General features: G+C 40.5%; 1 protein-coding gene across 6 annotated transcripts in view; it reads right to left on the bottom strand.

Annotated features, from left to right (window-relative positions):
* Positions 1–15,986, bottom strand: part of RALGPS2 (Ral GEF with PH domain and SH3 binding motif 2) — a 155,333-nt gene extending 139,347 nt beyond the window's left edge. For 3 of the 6 annotated variants that reach the window (XM_081824675.1, XM_081824673.1, XM_031029020.2), the window contains exon 1: positions 15,780–15,986. The gene's annotated coding sequence lies outside the window, so the exon portion shown is untranslated. The remainder of the gene's footprint in view (positions 1–15,779) is intronic. The other 3 variants (XM_081824674.1, XM_031029019.2, XM_031029021.2) reach the window with 3 other exon arrangements.
* Positions 15,987–17,981: the final 1,995 nt, after the last annotated feature.

Below are 17,981 nucleotides of genomic sequence, written 5' to 3'. Positions count from 1 at the left end.
AATCTATGAAAATCTATAAAGATTTCAGCACATTCATAGAAGAGAAGCTTAAGAGCAGCAACTGAAAACATACAGATTTGTCATGTAAGTTAATTCTAGAAGGCCAGAAATGTTCTAGTCAATTCCTAGGAATCTAAATCAGGATTGGAAGAGGTCTAACAAATAATTTACTTCAGTAATCCTAGAGATCTAGAGTAACCCCAGATACGAGAGAATCTAGGCTGTGATTACACTCCATCTTCAAGGTCCTTAAAGAGGAAGAGTGGGGCGCTTGGGTGGGTCAGTCGTTAAGCATCTGCCTTCGGCTCAGGTAATAATCCCAGGGTCCTGGGGTCAAGTCCCACACTGGGCTCCCTGCTCAGCGGGAAGCCTGCTTCTCCCTCTCCCACTCACCCTGCTTGTGCTCCCTCTCTCGCTATGTCTCTCTCTGTCAAATAAATAAATAAAATCTTTAAAAAAAAAAAAAAAAGAGGAAGAGTGAAGAACTAATTCAGCTAAGTACTTTGCTTATGCTCTTTCATTTAATCCTTACAATGATCCTGAGAAGATACTCTTATACCCATTTATAAATCGGGAAGCTGCGTGTAAAGAAATTACATAACTTGCCTAGATTCATATAAATTTTAAGCACAGAATTAAAGCCATTGTCTATGCTGCAAAAAATTTATTTTAAATCTAACTTATAAAATTATTTGACTGATTCCAAGAACACTCAGATTATTAGAATTTTAAGGCAACATGAAATCATAGTTTTGACATTCACATTCCTTTCATTGAAAATTAAACTATAAGACACACATTTAATAGAAAATGCAAATGATAATTTTTAGACTAAACCCAACCCAAATCCACAGGCATATTAATGTTTCTCAAGCAAACACATTTAAGTATATTATTCCTTGTTCAAAAAATCATTAGTGGCATCAACTTTATGACAGTTGGCTATCTAACTGGATAAAAAGACAAGAACAAGCTCTTACATTAAAATAAACTGGATGAATTAAAGATGAAAAACATCTAATCCATAAAACTACTACAAGTAAACATACGCAATTCAAAAAAAAAATCTTGGCATAGGAAAGTCTTTCTAGGACTAACGGGAAACAACACAGGAGACTGATATAACTGATGAAAATGTAAGACACACACAGTAAAACATTATTTCATCAATTCTTTTTTTTTTATTTATTTATTTGAGACAGAGGGAATGAGAGAGAGAGAGAGCACATGAGAGGGGGGAGGGTCAGAGGGAGAAGCAGGCTCCCTGCCAAGCAGAGAGCCCGATGCGGGACTCGATCCAGGGACTCCAGGATCATGACCTGAGCCGAAGGCAGTTGCTCAACCAACTGAGCCACCCAGGCGCCCTATTTCATCAATTCTAAGATGAGTATATTCTCACCTTTTAACATCTCTAAAATCAGGATGTCTCTTAAAATCAAGGGTATCATGGTTTAACTGATAGCATATATTTACTCTTAGTTTAAATAAAATAGTGTATCTTATTGGGGCGCCTGGGTGGCTCAGATGGTTGAGCGTCTGCCTTCGGCTCAGGTCATGATCCCAGGGTCCTGGGATCGAGTCCCACTCCTTGGGAGCCTGCTTCTCCCTCTCTCTCTCTCTCTGTCTCTCATGAATAAATAAATAAAATCTTAAAAAAATAGTGTATCTTACAAGTGAAGCCATCTTAGATTCAATAAGATACTCTGAATTGACAAAAGATAAAATAGGGAAAAGATCTATAGCAAATGACTTAATATTCTTAATACATAAAAAGCTCTTACAGGTTATTAATGTTAACTAACAGGGTATTTCCACTGTACTGGTTATGTATCATTTCTTAAGTTAGGGGTTAACTGTACTAGTCTATATTCTTTTTGTGTATCTGATTTATTTCATTAAAAGACTTTAAATCAAGGGCGCCTGGGTGGCTCAGTCTGCTAAGCGTCTGCCTTCAGCTCAGGTCATGATCCCAGGGTCCAGGGATGGATCCCCACATCAGGCTCCCTGCTCAGCGGAGAGCCTGCTTCTCCCTCTCTCTCTGCTGCTCCTTCTGTTTGTGCTCTCTCTCTCCCTCTTTCTGTCAAGTTGGAAAAAAAAAAAAGGCTTTAAATCAAAAGACTTATGCTTTTAAAAGAACGTAAGAAAATGGGTAAAAGATATGAAAAGGAAACTGGAGAATGTAGCACAAATACCCAAAAACATGAAAATAAAAATTCTACTGAAAATGTTTAAAACTGCAAATTAAAACAGGAAGCATTTATTACATATATATGCTTATATATATATGCTAATATATATGCTTTTAAATCTTATCACCAAATCAGTGATAGCATACAGAAACACTTATATACCATGGGCAAGAATGCAAATATACTTAACTGCCAAACAAGCAACCCTTCTTTTAGGAATTCATATAAAGGAAATGATCACAAAAATACAGGAAGACTTATTTAAAAAAGATATTAACTGTCATTGTTTGTAACATATAAAAGTTAGAAACAACCTATATGTCCATCAAGAGACTGCCTAAATAAATTATTATACATCCACACAGTGTGATAGTATCCAAACATTAAATATAATGGTACAGAGAAAATGTCTTTGAAAGCCATTAAGTATTCCTGGAAGTATACAAAGACAATTTTTTCCCCTTGTTTTAATTTTTAAATTTTTTCTATTTATTTTTAATTGAAGTGTAATTGACAAATATACAAAAGCTTCTTATATGAGCACCAGATTAAAAAAATCTTTTCTGGTTTTATTTTATTTTTTTATTGAGTTTTAAAATACTGAAATGTACACTTATGTAAGGTATACTGTTCAACAAATTTTTACTATGTAGCCACCCATGCATGTAACTACCAATCATATGAACATATGGACTTAAGACTTTTCTAGTACTCTTGAAGTCTTGCTCCTCTAGTCCCAATCCCTAAACTCTACCCAGACTTTATCAACACAGGTGAGTTTGACCTTTCCTGAACTTCAAAATAAAAGAATCATACAGTATATACTCTGTGTCTGCCTTCTTCTGCTCAACATTTTGTTTAATACTTACCCATACTTCCTAGGAAGAGCAGTAGTTCCTTCTTGTTCACTGATGTGTAGTATTCCAATGTAAAGCACAGTACATATTATTTGTGCATTTTGTTGTGGAGGGACATTTTGATTGTGTCTCATTGGGAGTTATGAAAAAAAGCTGCTATGTTTTGTCAGATTTCCTAACCTATTTTATTTGCACTGTCTCCTAATTTAGTTTTAGACATTTCTATTAATAAAATAAAAAGGAGGAAGCCTGGGTGGATCAGTCAGTTAAGCATCTGCCTTCGGCTCAGGTCATGATTGCAGGGTCCTGGGATCAAGTCCCGCATAGGGCTCCCTGCTCAGCAGGGAGTTTGCTTCTCCCTCTACCCCTCCCCACCTGCTTGTAATCTTTCTCTCAAATAAATAAAATCAAAAGGATCAGACAACCCAGAAAAATGTAAGAAAAAAATGTGGTATCTCACCACATATAGAACTACCATTTTCATTTTAAGATTTATGTTTTACATACCTGAGATTATGTACATATGCTGTTTTTTCTCTAAATCAATCCCTTTTCCTTTCAGTTATTTTTTCCCTTTTTTCTCTCCCTCTCCTCCTTACCTTAACCCAACTAGTAAGAAACCTTTATATCTAGTGTGCAACATTTTTCCACCCTTACCAGATCACCTAGATCACTTACACACAAACGCACACATACATTAGGTTTTTGTTGTTTTATAAAAATGAGATACTTTTGGGGCGCCTGGGTGGCTCAGTCATTAAGCGTCTGCCTTCAGCTCAGGTCATGATCCCAGGGTTCTGGGATCGAGTCCCACATCGGGCTCCCTGCTCTGCAGGAAGCCTGCTTCTCCCTCTCCCACTCCCCCTGCTTGTTTCCTCTCTCGCTGTGTCTCTGTCAAATAAATACATAAAATCTTAAAAAAAAAAAAAATGAGATACTTTTTAAAAAGATTTTATGTATTTATTTGACAGAGAGAGAGCGAGCGAGAGCAGGAACACAAGCAGGTGGAGTGGGAGAGGGAGAAGCAGGCTTCCCGCCGAGCAGGGAGCCCAATGCGGGGCTCGATCCCAGGATCCCGGGATCATGACCTGAGCCGAAGGCAGCTGCTTAACAACTGAGCCACCCAGGCGCCCCAAAAATGAGATACTTTATATATTCTTCTGCATCCTGCTTTTCTCAAATATGATGGCATGTCCTCACATCACTGATTATTTTTGCCATGCCTTATTTTTTTAACAGCTTTATTAAGATATAACTCACATACCATACAACTCACCGATTTCAAGTGTGTAATTCAGGAGATTAAGAATACAGTCATCACGATGAGCATGGACTAATGTAGAGAATTGCTGAATCACTATACTGTACACCCAAAACTAATATGACACTGTATGTTAACAATACTGGAATTAAAACTTTAAAAAATAAAGTGTAAAATTCAATGGTATGTACAACCATCACCACTCAATTTTAGAACATTTTCATCACCTCAGAAAGAGACTCCATGTCCTTTAGCTCCCACCACTGCCCTCCCCACCAGCCCTAAGCAACCACTAATCTACGGTCTCTACAGATTTCTCCCTTCTGGACATTTCATATGAATGGAGTCATATTACATGTGGCATTTTCTGACTGCTGCTTTCACCTAGCATAATATTTTCAAGGTTCACTGATGTTGTAGCATGTATCAGTACCTACTCCTTTTAACCACTGAATACTAATCCACTGCATGGACACATCACATCCTGTTTATTCATTTGTTGGTTTATAGACATTTGGGTTATTTCTACTTCTTGCCTATAATGAATAATGCTGCTTTAAACATTTACGTACATTTTTTTCAGGGACATGTTTTCAATTCTCTTGGGTATATCCCTAGGAGAGAAATTGCTGGTCATATGATAATTCTATGTTAAATAATATGAAGAACTGTCATACTGTCATCCAAAGTAGCTATATCAATTTACATTCCTATCAGTGTATGAAGGTTCCAATTTGTTAACATCCTTGCCTACATTTGTTATTATCTAACTTTTTTTTTTAAGATTTATTTATTTGTCAAAGAGAGAGAGCGAATACAAGCAGGGGGAGTGGCAGGGGAGGGAGAAGCAGACTCCCCGCTAAGCAGAGAGCCCGAAGATATCCCAGAACCCTGGGATATGACCTGAGCCAAAGGCAGACGCTTAACTGACTGAGCCACCCAGGCTCCCTCTTATTATATAACTTTTTGATTCTAGTCATTCCAGTGGTGTGAAGTGGTATCTCATTGTGGTTTTTGTTTCATTTCCCTGATAGCTAAAAATATCAAGCATCTTTTCATGTACTTATTGCATTTCTTCTTTCAAAAAATGTCAATTCAGATCCTCTAAGATTTGAGAGAGAGAGAGAGAGCGCACACACAAGCAGGAGGGGTAGAAGGAGAGGGAGAACGAACCTCAAACTGACTCCATGCCGAGTGTGGAGCCCAACACAGGGCCTGATCTCAGGACACCAAGATCAGGACCTGAGCCAACACCAAGAGTTGGACGCTTAACCGACTGTGCCACCCAGGTACCCCTAGATCCTCTATTTTAAAATTAGGTTATTTGTCTTTTTATTAATGAGTATATTCTGAATACAAGTCTTTTATCAGATATATGATTTGTAGATATCTTCTCCCATTCTGTGGGCTGTCTTTCTACTTTCTTGATGGTGTCCTTTGAAGCAAAAGTTTAAAATTTTGATGAACTCCAATTTACCTTATTTTTGTTTTGTTACTCCTGCTTTTGGTATCATATCTAGGAATGCTTTGCCTATTCCAAGGTCATGAAAATCTACCCCTATATTTTCTTAAAAAAAAAAAAAAGTCTTCTGATGTGCATATATATTGATTTCTATTGAGTCTAAAACAAGAAGTGAAATCGCTGGATCACAGGGCATACATGTGTATAACATTCGTAGATGATACTAAAGAATTTTCAAAAGTGATTTTACCAATTTTCAAACCCACCTGATAGACAGCCTGAGTTCCAAATGCTCTAAATTCTTGTCAACACCTAGTAGTTTCAGACTTTTTCCATCAACACCATTCAGGTGGGTATACAGTGGTATCACATATTTTAATCTGTAGTTCTCTAAAAATTATGTGTGAGTACCTTTTCACCTTAGCCATCTGAACAACTCACTTTATAAATGCCTGTTCCAGTGTTTTGCTCAGGAACCCATTTGTTTCAAAAATGGGTTCCTGGTATTTTTATTGTTTTGTTTTGACACATATTTTTTATATACTCTAGATACAGGTCCTCTGTCAGGTCTAAGTAATGCAGACACTTTTACCAGGGTGTCAACTTGCCTATTTGCTCTCTTAATAGTATCCTTTGATGAACAGAAGTTCTTATTAAATGAAGAACAATTTATCTGTCTTATCTGGTTAGCACTTACTATGTCCCGTGTAAAAAAAAATCTTTGCCTACCAAACGGTCACATAGGTATTTTTCCATGTTTTCTCTAGAAACTTTATTTTTCACCTTTCATAGTACATCTATAGCCCCTTCAAGAAGCACATAATCTCTGTTACAAAACTATTTCAGGGACTAGAAAAGGAAAGCTCCATAACTCATTTTATGAAGTCAGCATAACTTCGAAGCCAAAATACATACATAGAAATCTCTGATAAATTTACTGATAAATGTGGATTTTAAAAAACTCTAAGACAATGGCAAACCAAGTTCAGCATTGTATGTGTGGAGAGATAAATGCAACATAGCTAAGTAGGACTGGACCCAATAATGCAAACAGGAGATAATCTAATAATGTAATACATCTAATACATCCTTTTAGATTAATGGAGAAAATACACATGATCATCTCTACCAACACAGAAAAAACACTTTATAAAATTCAATACTTATTTATGACAGTAAAAGAAAAAAATTCTTGCAAAACCAAGACTACAAGGCATTTCTTAATCTTTTACAGTTATCCATCAAATATTTATAGTAAGGTAGAGGAAATAGGAGAGGTTGGTAAACAGTACAAACTTTAAATTATAAAATGAGTAAGATCTGAGGATCTAATGTATAACACGGTAATGAGAACTGATAACAGTATACTGTATAATTGAAATTTGCTAAGAAGGTAGAACTTAAATGTTCTCACCAAAAAAAAAAAAAAAAAAGTAAATGTGAGGTGATGGGTGTGTTAATTAACTGAATGGGGAAATTCTTTCACAAAACATCACATTATAAATGTTCCTTACTTGTTGTTTTTGTGTGTATATTTTAATTGTATTATATGTTAGTTAGTTAAAATATAAATGTATATGAAGGCAAACTTTTTATCTTTTTGTTTATGGCTGTATCCCCAGCACCAAGAATTATTCCTGCACATTAAAAAAAAAAAAGTCATGGAGCATTTTCTTTCTTTTTTTTAAAGATTTTACTTATTTAAGAGAAAGTGAGAGACAGAGTGTGAGCAGGGGGAGAGACACAGGGAGAAGCGGACTCCCCGCTGAGCAGGGAGCCCGAGGCAGGCTCGATCCCAGGACCCTGGGATCATGACCCCAGAGGAAGGCAGACGCTTAACCAACTGAGCCACCCAGGTGCCCCATTGTGGAGCATTTTCTAAGATTTATTTATTTACTTGAGAGAGAGAGAGAGAGAATCTGAAGCAGACTCCTTGCTAAGCACGGAGCCCCACGACCCTGAGATCATGACCTGAGCCGAAACCAAGAGTCGGAGGCTCAACCAACTGTGCCAGCCAAGCGCCCTGCTCCAAGACGTTTTTTTTTTTTTTTTTTTATTTGACAGCGAGCAGGGGAGAGAGAGTGAGAGAAAGCACAAGCAGGGGGGAGCAGCAGGGAGAGAGGGAGAAGCAGATTCCCCCTGAGCAGGCTTGATCCCAGGACCTGAGGTGAAGGCAGGAGCTTAACCCACTGAGCCACCCAGGAGCCCCCAAGACTTTTTTAAATGAATAAATAAATGAATGATTCTTAAATCAAAATTTGCACTTGGGGAAAAAATGATAGTATTTTCTTTTGGCATTTCTCTAGATATAAGCATTATACAGGCTAAGTTTGTATGCATTAAAATATATATACATATATGTACATATTACATATGAAAATATTTCTGATGAGATTAATAAAATAACCCTGTCTAAATTAAAAAAAAAAACCTATAGTAAGATAATCATACTTAATGATGAGATCTTAGAGGTATTCCTATCAAAAGTCAGGAACATGACATTCAAGTGAGCCCTTCATGCTGCTGCCCGGCAATCACACTGTATTTCCCCCATTCTGTTCTGTTCTCTTTTCCACTCTTTTTTTAAAGATTTTATTTATTTATTTGAGAGAGAGGATGAGAGGAGAGAGAGAGCACATGAGAGGGGGGAGGGTCAGAGGGAGAAGCAGACTCCCCGCTGAGCAGGGAGCCCGACACGGGACTCGATCCCGGGACTCCAGGATCATGACCTGAGCCGAAGGCAGTCGCTTAACCAACTGAGCCACCCAGGCGCCCCTCTTTTCCACTCTTTGATAGAGGACTACATCATGTATTTTTCCCTCTTCTCAAACCCCTGATACACACTCCTATTTTTCCTTATTCTCAACCAGTGACCCTGCTTCCCATACACTAAAGCAAACAGAAAACCTTAGGTGAAAATTTGCCCAAACCACCACCATCACGTCTGTGTCTATATACAGCTACCCTTGAACAACACAAGGTTGACTGCATGGGTCCACTTATATGTGGATTTTTTTTCAATAAACACAGTACAGTACTGTAAATGTATTTTCTCTTCCTTATCATTTTCTTAGTAACATTTTCTTTTGTGTAGCTTACTTTATTGTAAGAAGGCATATATAATTCATAGCAATATACAAAATATGTGTTAACTGGCTGTTTATATTATCAGTAAGGCTTCCTGTCAACAGTAGGCTATTAAGTAAAGTTTTGGAGAAGTCAAAGGTCATATATGAATTTTTGACAGCACAGAAGTTGGCGCCCCTAATCCCTGTGTTGTTCAAGGGTTGTTCAAGGGTTCACGGGTCAACTGTATTCCATCTTCTCTCCTGTTTCTATAGATAAACTCTCCCTACTCCTATTAAAGCAAAGGCTAATCCTTCCACCTGTGCACACAGATCAGGAGTCAGCAAACCATGCCGATGCTATCTATGGCTGCTTTCAGGCTATAGAAGTAAAGCTGAGTATTAGTAACAGAGACTGTTTTGCCCACAAAGCCTAAAATACTTACTGTGTAGCCCTTTGAAGAAAACTTTGCTGACCCCTGTAGATCATCTCTCCTCTCATCTAATATGGGCAGAGCTGGTTGCAAGGGCCCATTAAGTTCCATGCACAAGAAATAAAGTAAGATCCACACAAGACACATACAACATCAGGGACATATCAGATATACTCATGACCCCCCCACAAAAAAAAGGATCTTAACAGGGAGAGGTCACCTATAAAGGATGAAGACTGAATGGCAAAAGACTCTGGAACAACTACTTGAAACTAGAAATTATAGTGCAATCCCTTAAATCTTGAGGGAACATTATTCTACCTTAGAATGCTATACCCAGACCAGCCAAATTATTAACTAGGTATTAGCATGGAAGCAATCTTCAGTAATACGAACATCTCAAAAATTTCACCTCCTCATACATTCTCTCTCTTGAAAGTTACAGAGGGATGCATTTCACCAAAACAGAGGTATAAATGGAGAAAGAGGAAGGCATGGATCCGGAGACCACAGGCTCTGACACAGGCAAAAGACAAAGAGAACTCTCAGAATCCTGAAGGCAAATCATAGGCTAAACTTGGGTGGCAGAAGTGGAGAGCCACAGTGTAGATTTGAGCAAAAGCACAGAAACACCTAGGGTTTTTCCCAATTTTTAAAAAACTGAACAATCAATTATCTGATGTGCTTAAACATACTGGGACAGCTTCTAGAAAAAAAAAAGAGAGCGAGCGAGCAAGAGAGACACAAATGGGAACCTAAGCAAAAATTTTAAAAGAAGAAAAATTTTAACTACAAGAAATATAATCACAGTACACTGCAAAGTTCAATGGTGAACATATTACGAGGTCATAATAATGTGAAAAATGAATACTGATTTAACCAAAAGCATGATATACTGGGAGATAAAAGGAGAGGATGTTCAAGGTGGCCTAAGAATCCTAAAGCACAGACTCATCCTCCACAGTAGCAAGCCAGAAGATAATATCTAAAATTGGAAAACAAATAGTATTTCAAAATATGGGAGTAAACACCAGAAAAAACAGCTGTAAGTATCAAAAATGTTGTTCTGACAGCAGAACATAAGAGGAAAAATTATACCAAGATGAGGCAGGGGATGGTGTTTTTCATTATAAGTCCTATAGTACAATTTTCTTAACTGCACAGTTGTACAATTAACACAATTAATGTGTTTGTTTTTAAAACAAAACAAAAATAATGGTTTTTGTGTCATTTAAGGTCAATTAATTCACTCACCCCACAAATATTACCTAGGTATTATTGACTATGTGCTAGGTACTTTTCTAGGTGCTAGGAATACAACAGTGAAGAAAACTAAGTTCTTGCCCTCATGAAGCTTATATCCAGAGGGAAGAAAATAATAAACAAGTTAATGTATGCTATAATGTCAGCTAAATTAATGTTGTGAAGAAAAATAAAGGTAAGGGTAGAGTGTGGTAAGGATGCTATTTAGGTAGGGTTTTCAGAAAAGGCTCTTTCCAAGAATCAGCAAAAAGGAAATCAACCTAAAAATGAAAATGTGTTTTGAGAAAAAGTCATGAAAGTATGATTACAGGAGGGTATCAATTAAGTTCAAGGTGAGAGCTTCATTTTAAGCCTCTCATACTCCAAAGCAACGTATCATTCAAGAGCCCGAACGTACCACAAGTTCTTAGTGGCACATAAATAGCTAGGCACCCTCAACCTAAGTCACAGAAACACTGCTACCTATACTCTTCCTATATCCACAGCTAGCCATTACTTATTAGTTATTGCATAAATTTATACTCAAACTTTTTTCTTTCCATAGAATATGAAGATGTTTATATTTTAACTATGTAGTTAAAAGTCTTCCCAAATCAAAAGCTCAACACATTAATCAAGAAAGATTCCAGATTAATTCCAAGTTACCAAAATTTATCACATCCGATCTTCATTCTCTCACTAAGGTTGAACGCTAAACCATTGGGAATAAGATGCATTTAAAGAAACAATTTACAGAGTAATGCAAAACATTCATTTTCCTCTCCAAGGAACCTCACTCAGGCTGAGGTAGAGTTTCAACCTCTTTGAATTATCTTTTCACTGAAAATTAAGTAAAAAAAATGTAATATTAAGACTGAAGGGATAATTTTATTTCAAATATGGTTGTTATACAATAAAACCTCATATTCAAAAAATAAGGCTGATTTTAATACATCTTATTCTCAAAACACTTATACCATTAAAAGTACATCAAAACTATGTGTCTTTTTTATATAGCAAAAAAAGTAATAATGACAGAAGAAAGGCAGGCAGGAACAATCCCCCCCAAGAGGAAACCACCCTTAAAAGGATTTTATAAGGAGCCCACCACCCTCTCCCACTGATAGGTAATGACAAACACCTGACTGGATGACAAGCGCATGGAGGGTTAGATTGAAACAGTCCACCAACAACCCCATAAAAGCCCCTAGATCGAGGGGCGCCTGGGTGGCTCAGTAGGTTAAGCATCTGCCTTTGGCTCAGGTCATGATCCCCGGGTCCTGGGATGGAGTTCCCCGTCGAATCCCGCATCGGGCTCCCTGATTGAGCAGAGTCTGCTTCTCCCTCTACCCCTCCCCCCTGTTCGTGATCTCTCTCTCTCTCTCTCTCTCTTGCACGCTCAAAAAACAAAAGAACCCTACATCTAAAAGCCAAATCGCCAACCCTCTTGGGTCCCCTTCCTCTTCCGGAGCTTTGTAGTATCGCTCAATAAACTCTGCTGCCCACCACCCTTCCTCTGGTCTACCTCTTCATTCTTCCAAGTGGCATGACCAAGAACCGCGGGCACCAAGAGAAGAAATCCTGTAACAGTGATACTTTTAGATATTAAATAGATTTTAAAGTTTAACTCACAAAAAGAAAGTAAATTAAACTAACTATATTTCAATTAAGAGTAGGGTTTAAAGTTTAAAAGTTTAGAAATTTCTGGAAAAGAGCAGTAACTACTGTACACTTAACTGTAGCACTACATGTTAATGCTTTCCCCACCAAGCCCTACACTCCCAAGATGGAGCACTGCAGTATAGTAACAGCTACAACTCGGCTTTGGGTTGACTGCTCACTAGCATTGTGCTTCAACATCTAAAATAGAGATAATAATGCCTATAAAGTTGGCAGTCCTGGGGGCGCCTGGGTGGCTCAGTCAGTTAAGCATCCAACTCTTGATTTTGGCTGGGGTCATGATCGCCGGGTCCTGGGAATGAACCCCAGGAGGGCTCCACTTGGCGAGAGTCTGCCTGGGATTCTCTCTCCTCCCTCTCCCTCTGCCCCTCCCCCCCTTAAATTTATTTATTTAAGATAAATAAATCTTAAAAAAAACAAAACAAAACAGAATTAGCAGTCCTGTCAATAAGAAGTACCCATATATTTAAGTATCCGTAATACATATTAAAAAGCTTTGTGAGCTGCAAAGAACTACACCAATTGTCATATTTTAAACAAAAAGGGAAACTATCACTTTCAAATGTTTCTGATTTTAGCAATAATGGCTATCAGATTCTATGGAAGAACAGTGGGACACTGGTCCACTCACACACACACAGCCAGAAAAAGAAAAGATTTTTTTAAAAGATTTTATTATTTATTTGTCAGAGAGAGCACAAGCAGGGGGAGTGGCAGGCAGAGTTCTCGGAGAAGCAGGTTCTCTGCCCAGGAAGCCCAAGGCGGGACTTCATCCCAGCACCCTGGGATCATGACCTGAGCTGAAGGCAGATGCTCAACCGACTGAGCCACCCAGGCGTCCCAAGAAAAGGCATATATTTTAAAAATCTAGACTTAAAAAAAAAAAATTAGACTCCCTTATAAACAAGTGCAGAGAGAGAATATTTTTAGCAAGTATTTAACCATACAAACCAAAAGACTACAGTTGTTTAACCGCATGTAAACTGTGCATCATCTGACTTCAGGTAGAACGTTTATTTTTGGTTATAGTTGGGAACCAGATACCCAATGTATATAAACAGCAGCATATTTTTTAAACAACTGTCTTAATGCCTTTGTTCACTCAGTAATAATTCCCACTATACTTAGAAGGAAAAACACAAACAATATCCTTAACCAAAACTCATCACAGGAGTTTTTACTTCTTAAACTTTTAAACTAACATTGAACAAACAGCATTATCTGACGAGTAGCAGACTATTTGCCCACTTAGTCTTTAAATTCCACCGGAGCACAGACCTGTCTTTTTCTGTTATATCCCCAATACCGAGGCGCCTACGTGGCATCAAATATATACTCAATAAATATGTGTGGAATGAATGAATGAGGGAGTGAGTGAACTAAAGCTTAAGTGTTTTAAGTTGCAACAGAACATTTTCACTTATACATCCATCACTCAGTACAAACTACCACAGTCTCAATTGTAATGACATAATAAACTGAAAAAGACACATACTAGGTATTTGAAAACACAACTCTTATTACTGGTGTGTAATACACAAAGTAAAAGATTCACAAAGCCAGTTTTTAAGTTGTATTTTTTCTCAAGAAATTTTGGTGTGTTCTTTCTGACATGAAAATATACACATATCAGAAAAGCATGCTGCAATCTTGATAAACCAAACACTATCTTTAAAGTTCTGTTGCAATATGGAATAATTTAGGCAAAGTGAACAGTTATTTCCAGAGTCCCACACAGAATATTTTAAAAATTCAAACTCCTTAATTAAAGGTGAAATAAAATGGAAAAAAGGTAGATCTTACTATTTAAAAATTTTTATACTGAATTTTAAAAAGGGGAAAATGTCAAGTTTAGACTAAATTAATTACACTGAAATTATTTATGCAAGAAGGCATCTAACATCCTTACATTTAATCTTTAAGCTAATAAGTTATTTTCCAAAATTTTTAAGCTAGATGATAAACTTTATACTCACAAAGCTTGAATTAGAGAAGTTATTTTTATTAAAATAATACTGTTTGGATAAGTTCCTTCATAATTCTAAAGTCTACAGTAAGATATTCAGCAGTAACAGTACAGTAATATATTTATGATTCTACCCAACTTGCACAAGCATAATTATCTGGGTGGAACAGGCTTTATGGCTAGCAAGCTATGATCTGTGAGTGCAATAATATACGTGCATGGGTCGAAAAGTTTCCCAAGATTCTGATGGTCATCTTCAAAGAAACTTAAACAAGAGTCGATCTGACAGTGAATACAAAAATAAAATCAATTCATAAACACCGGTACGAAAACAAGGCTCTCTGTAACAACTACAGTGTTGGGGGGGAGGGAGGGAATCCAGGGAACATAAAAGATAAAACACAATTAATTGCTGCCTGTGTTCCCCACTTCACGGTCTTAAACACCGGGTATTAGACACTCCTCTTTAGCGCTCTCTTAAACAGAAATTTGGTGTTTCAACTGCCCCTCCCCCACAGTTAACATCAGTGCCCTTTCTTCCTCCTCCCTTACCCCTCCCAGTTCAAACAAATTAACATTTGTACTAAGGTACCTCCTATCAGCTCGCAGCTTCTTCCCAAACACGCCCACGTACACTGAAACTGGCCTGCGTCTGCACAACACACAGCTACAGGAAAAGAGCTCCGAAGGGGGCAGGTGGGAGGATAATTTAGCTCCGCACCGGTTTACGGCTATTTTCCAAATATTAGCTCCTCACACTTGGCTCGGGTTTCTGCCAAATCACCTCCAAAGCACAGTGTTTATGAGCCTACCTCATCCGATTCTGCAATGGAATTCCGGATATTTGCAGACAGATATCCCGGCTTTGCAAGTGTTTGATCAGATCCGTCCGGAATCTCTTTTTCTCAGTACGCCCGGTCCTAGCCGTACAGCAACCGGACCTCGGGCCGCGCCCCCGGCCCCGCACCCCGCCGCGCGCCCGGCTCGAGGCCAGCTCAGGACCAGCCTCTCCCCGTCCCGGGCTGGCGGGCGACCCGAGCTGCGGGCCGCTCCGCAACAGGTCACCCTGACCGCGGGCGCGGGTTCGCGGGCGGCCGGCTCTGCTGCCGGCTTCTGGGGCGCAGCGCCAGGGCCAGGGGAGGGGGTGTGGCCCGACTCCGCGATCCCCGCGCCGCGGTCCGGACTCCCGCTCACCTGAAGGGAGGCTGAGGCGCAGCCGGGCGCCAGGGCAGCGTGGGCCGAGGCCAGGGGCTTCCGCCACCCAAGAGGGAGAGCGAGGCGGCCTCAGGGGGCCGCCGCGCCCCGGGCCTCGGCACAGAGACCGGGAGCGGGGACCGCACGGCCGCCTCCAGCCTCCGAGAGCGAGCCGCCGAGGGAGACGCGCCCCGGGCCCCCAGCGCCCTCCTCCTTCAGCCCGAGCCCCGCAGCTCCCTCTCCGTGCCGAGGGCGATCAGCCCCGGGGCCCGCGGCCAGGAGCTCCACACCGCAGCCCCGGAGCCGCCGCCATTCCCCGCGCCGCCGCCGCTGCGGCTCCGCGCCGCCCGGGGGGCGCAGCGCACCCACCTTCCCTCCCCCGCACCGCCCGCCGAGGCTCGGCACCGGGCCCACGGCCAGAGCACCGACCTGTGCAGCTGCGGCCGTCGCCTCGAAGGATGGAAAGACGACGCCGGCTTCAGGCTTCGTCACCGTTGCCGCCGCCGCCTAGGCTAGCGCCCGGCGACCCGAGCAATCGGCGTCTCTCATTCAGCGCCCGCCGCCGCCGCTGCCGCCGCCGCTCGGGGGAGGGGAGTGATCTGGATCCACCCCGTCCGCGCCGGGGGGTGGGGGAGGAGAGCGGACCTGGCGGGCGCGCGCAGGGAGGGCGGGGCGGAGCCGCGTGAGCGCGCGCACCAAACGAGCGCGCTTGCGCGTGCCCCCAGCGCCGCGACCGGCGGGGTCTTCGCCGCGCGCGCCACGCCAGCCGTTCTTCTGCCCCACGCCAGCCCTTCTTCTGCCCCACAAGCCCAACTGCCGCGGGGGGACTGGTGTCCGTGGCGCGCGCCGCTTGCCGCAGCCCTTCAGCCCCGCGTTCGCGGGAGGGAGGGGCCGCTGCCCGCCCAACGGAGGAGCGGGGAAGGGTTGGAGGGCCGACAGGTGGGGCACCCGCGGCAGCCGGCCACCTCCTCCCGGCACGGGGTCCACCGCGGTGAAATCCACCCTGGTGTCTGTCGCTGTCATCTTTAAGGGCGGGGAACAAAGTCTGGAAACACTTGACTTCCAGATGAAATATTCTGCCCGCGCCAGCGGTGGTTTTAGTTAAAATTAGTCGCGGCGGGCAAGTGAGAGGGCTCCAAATGTGAAGAGCCACCCCACTGCCATAGGACCATAAATTATGGTGATCAACACTCTCATAAAGATTCGGGAAGTGTTAGAAGTAGGCCTTTGTAAGTGTTATGCAGAGGACTGCCCTTGACTTAATAAGCAAATGACAGAAATTTGGCATCCCGGGGTCTCAGATTGATGAGTTCCAGGTGAAAAGTATTTTCACGTCAATGCATGAACAAGATTCTGAATTATCAAATATTTTGTGTGAATGAAAAAGGAATAGATTCGGTATAAATGGTGGAAGAGTGTTGTTTCGGAGGGTGCACTGTATGGGGTGGCCTACTTAAAATTAGCACCATTTGATGCAGTGTGACTATAAATGGAAGGTTTTAAGTGAGCCACCTTTATATACGCCGTCATTAGACCATTTGGAAATGATTATTTGATGATCTGCAGCTCTTCTTTAGGCAACGTGCCGCAGGCTGTGGAAGGAATACTGCGTACTAGCATTGGGTATAAAACATGAAAGGACCAAAATTGTTCCCATTTGGTTTCTTTCCTCCTTTTAATAACCACTAAGCAGAAATGATTAATCTTGTATATTGAAGAATGCTAATTATTTCCTTCTTTGATCGCCTGGTATCCTAGCCCTTTACTCTTAGGGAAGCTAGAATGTCTTCAACCCCTTCCCTCAAACAGGGTTATTTCTTTAAAGCCTTCCCTCCCCCTCTCCACACCCAAAGGTGAGTTGGCAAACAAAAACAGGGATAGACAAAGTTTATGGTTTTTCAATTTTATTGCATTTTGCTTTCAAAGAAAGTCTTGAAAGGAATCATAAAGAAATCACTGGGAGAAGTAGAGAAACCAAAAGAAGGAAAAAAAACAACTTTCAAATGAGAATAGACTTAGAAAAAAGAAAACAGAGTATTGGTTAAAAGGGGGGAAGTGTATTATGTATACAGGAAGTTTTCCCATAGATGCTAATTGCTTCAAGTCCCAAAGAAACAACAGGCAAACAGAATTAGCACATGGAGGAAAACCCCTGCTAGTTATCAAGTTAGGTAAATGTTTATTCTTTTTTAAGTGTTAATAAGAGATTAAGGAAAAGGTGGTTGGCTGTGTGCCAACAATAATACATACAACAATTACATATACACACACATATATATCCCATTTTAAGAAATAAATATTTAGAAATAAAACTGAGGAACAACAGGGAATTCTAGTATTAATGTCTTGCAATTACTTTAAACTTGAATTAGGGTTTCATAAAAACAAATGAGGCTGTGTTCCTACATCTACCAATAATTTTCACAGTTTACCGTAAGAGCAGTGGAGTTTTCATTTGGATTTTGAAGAGAAAAAAGCATGTGACTCATGAAGGTAGGTCAGGGATATTCTGAATTCTTATACGTACTGAATTTCTGAGTTTGGAATAATTACTCAAAATCTATTTCTCGTGTTGATAACCTCCAAAATAATAGTTTTATTAACCTTTAGAGTTGTGTTGAGTTCAAACTT

This window comes from Leptonychotes weddellii, chromosome 6 (genome assembly GCF_054177405.1).
Source record: "Leptonychotes weddellii isolate Sample4059 chromosome 6, ASM5417740v2, whole genome shotgun sequence".
Classification (NCBI taxonomy): domain Eukaryota; kingdom Metazoa; phylum Chordata; class Mammalia; order Carnivora; family Phocidae; genus Leptonychotes; species Leptonychotes weddellii.
Note: the sequence above shows the minus strand (reverse complement) of the source record. Positions and strands in the feature narration are given on the sequence as shown.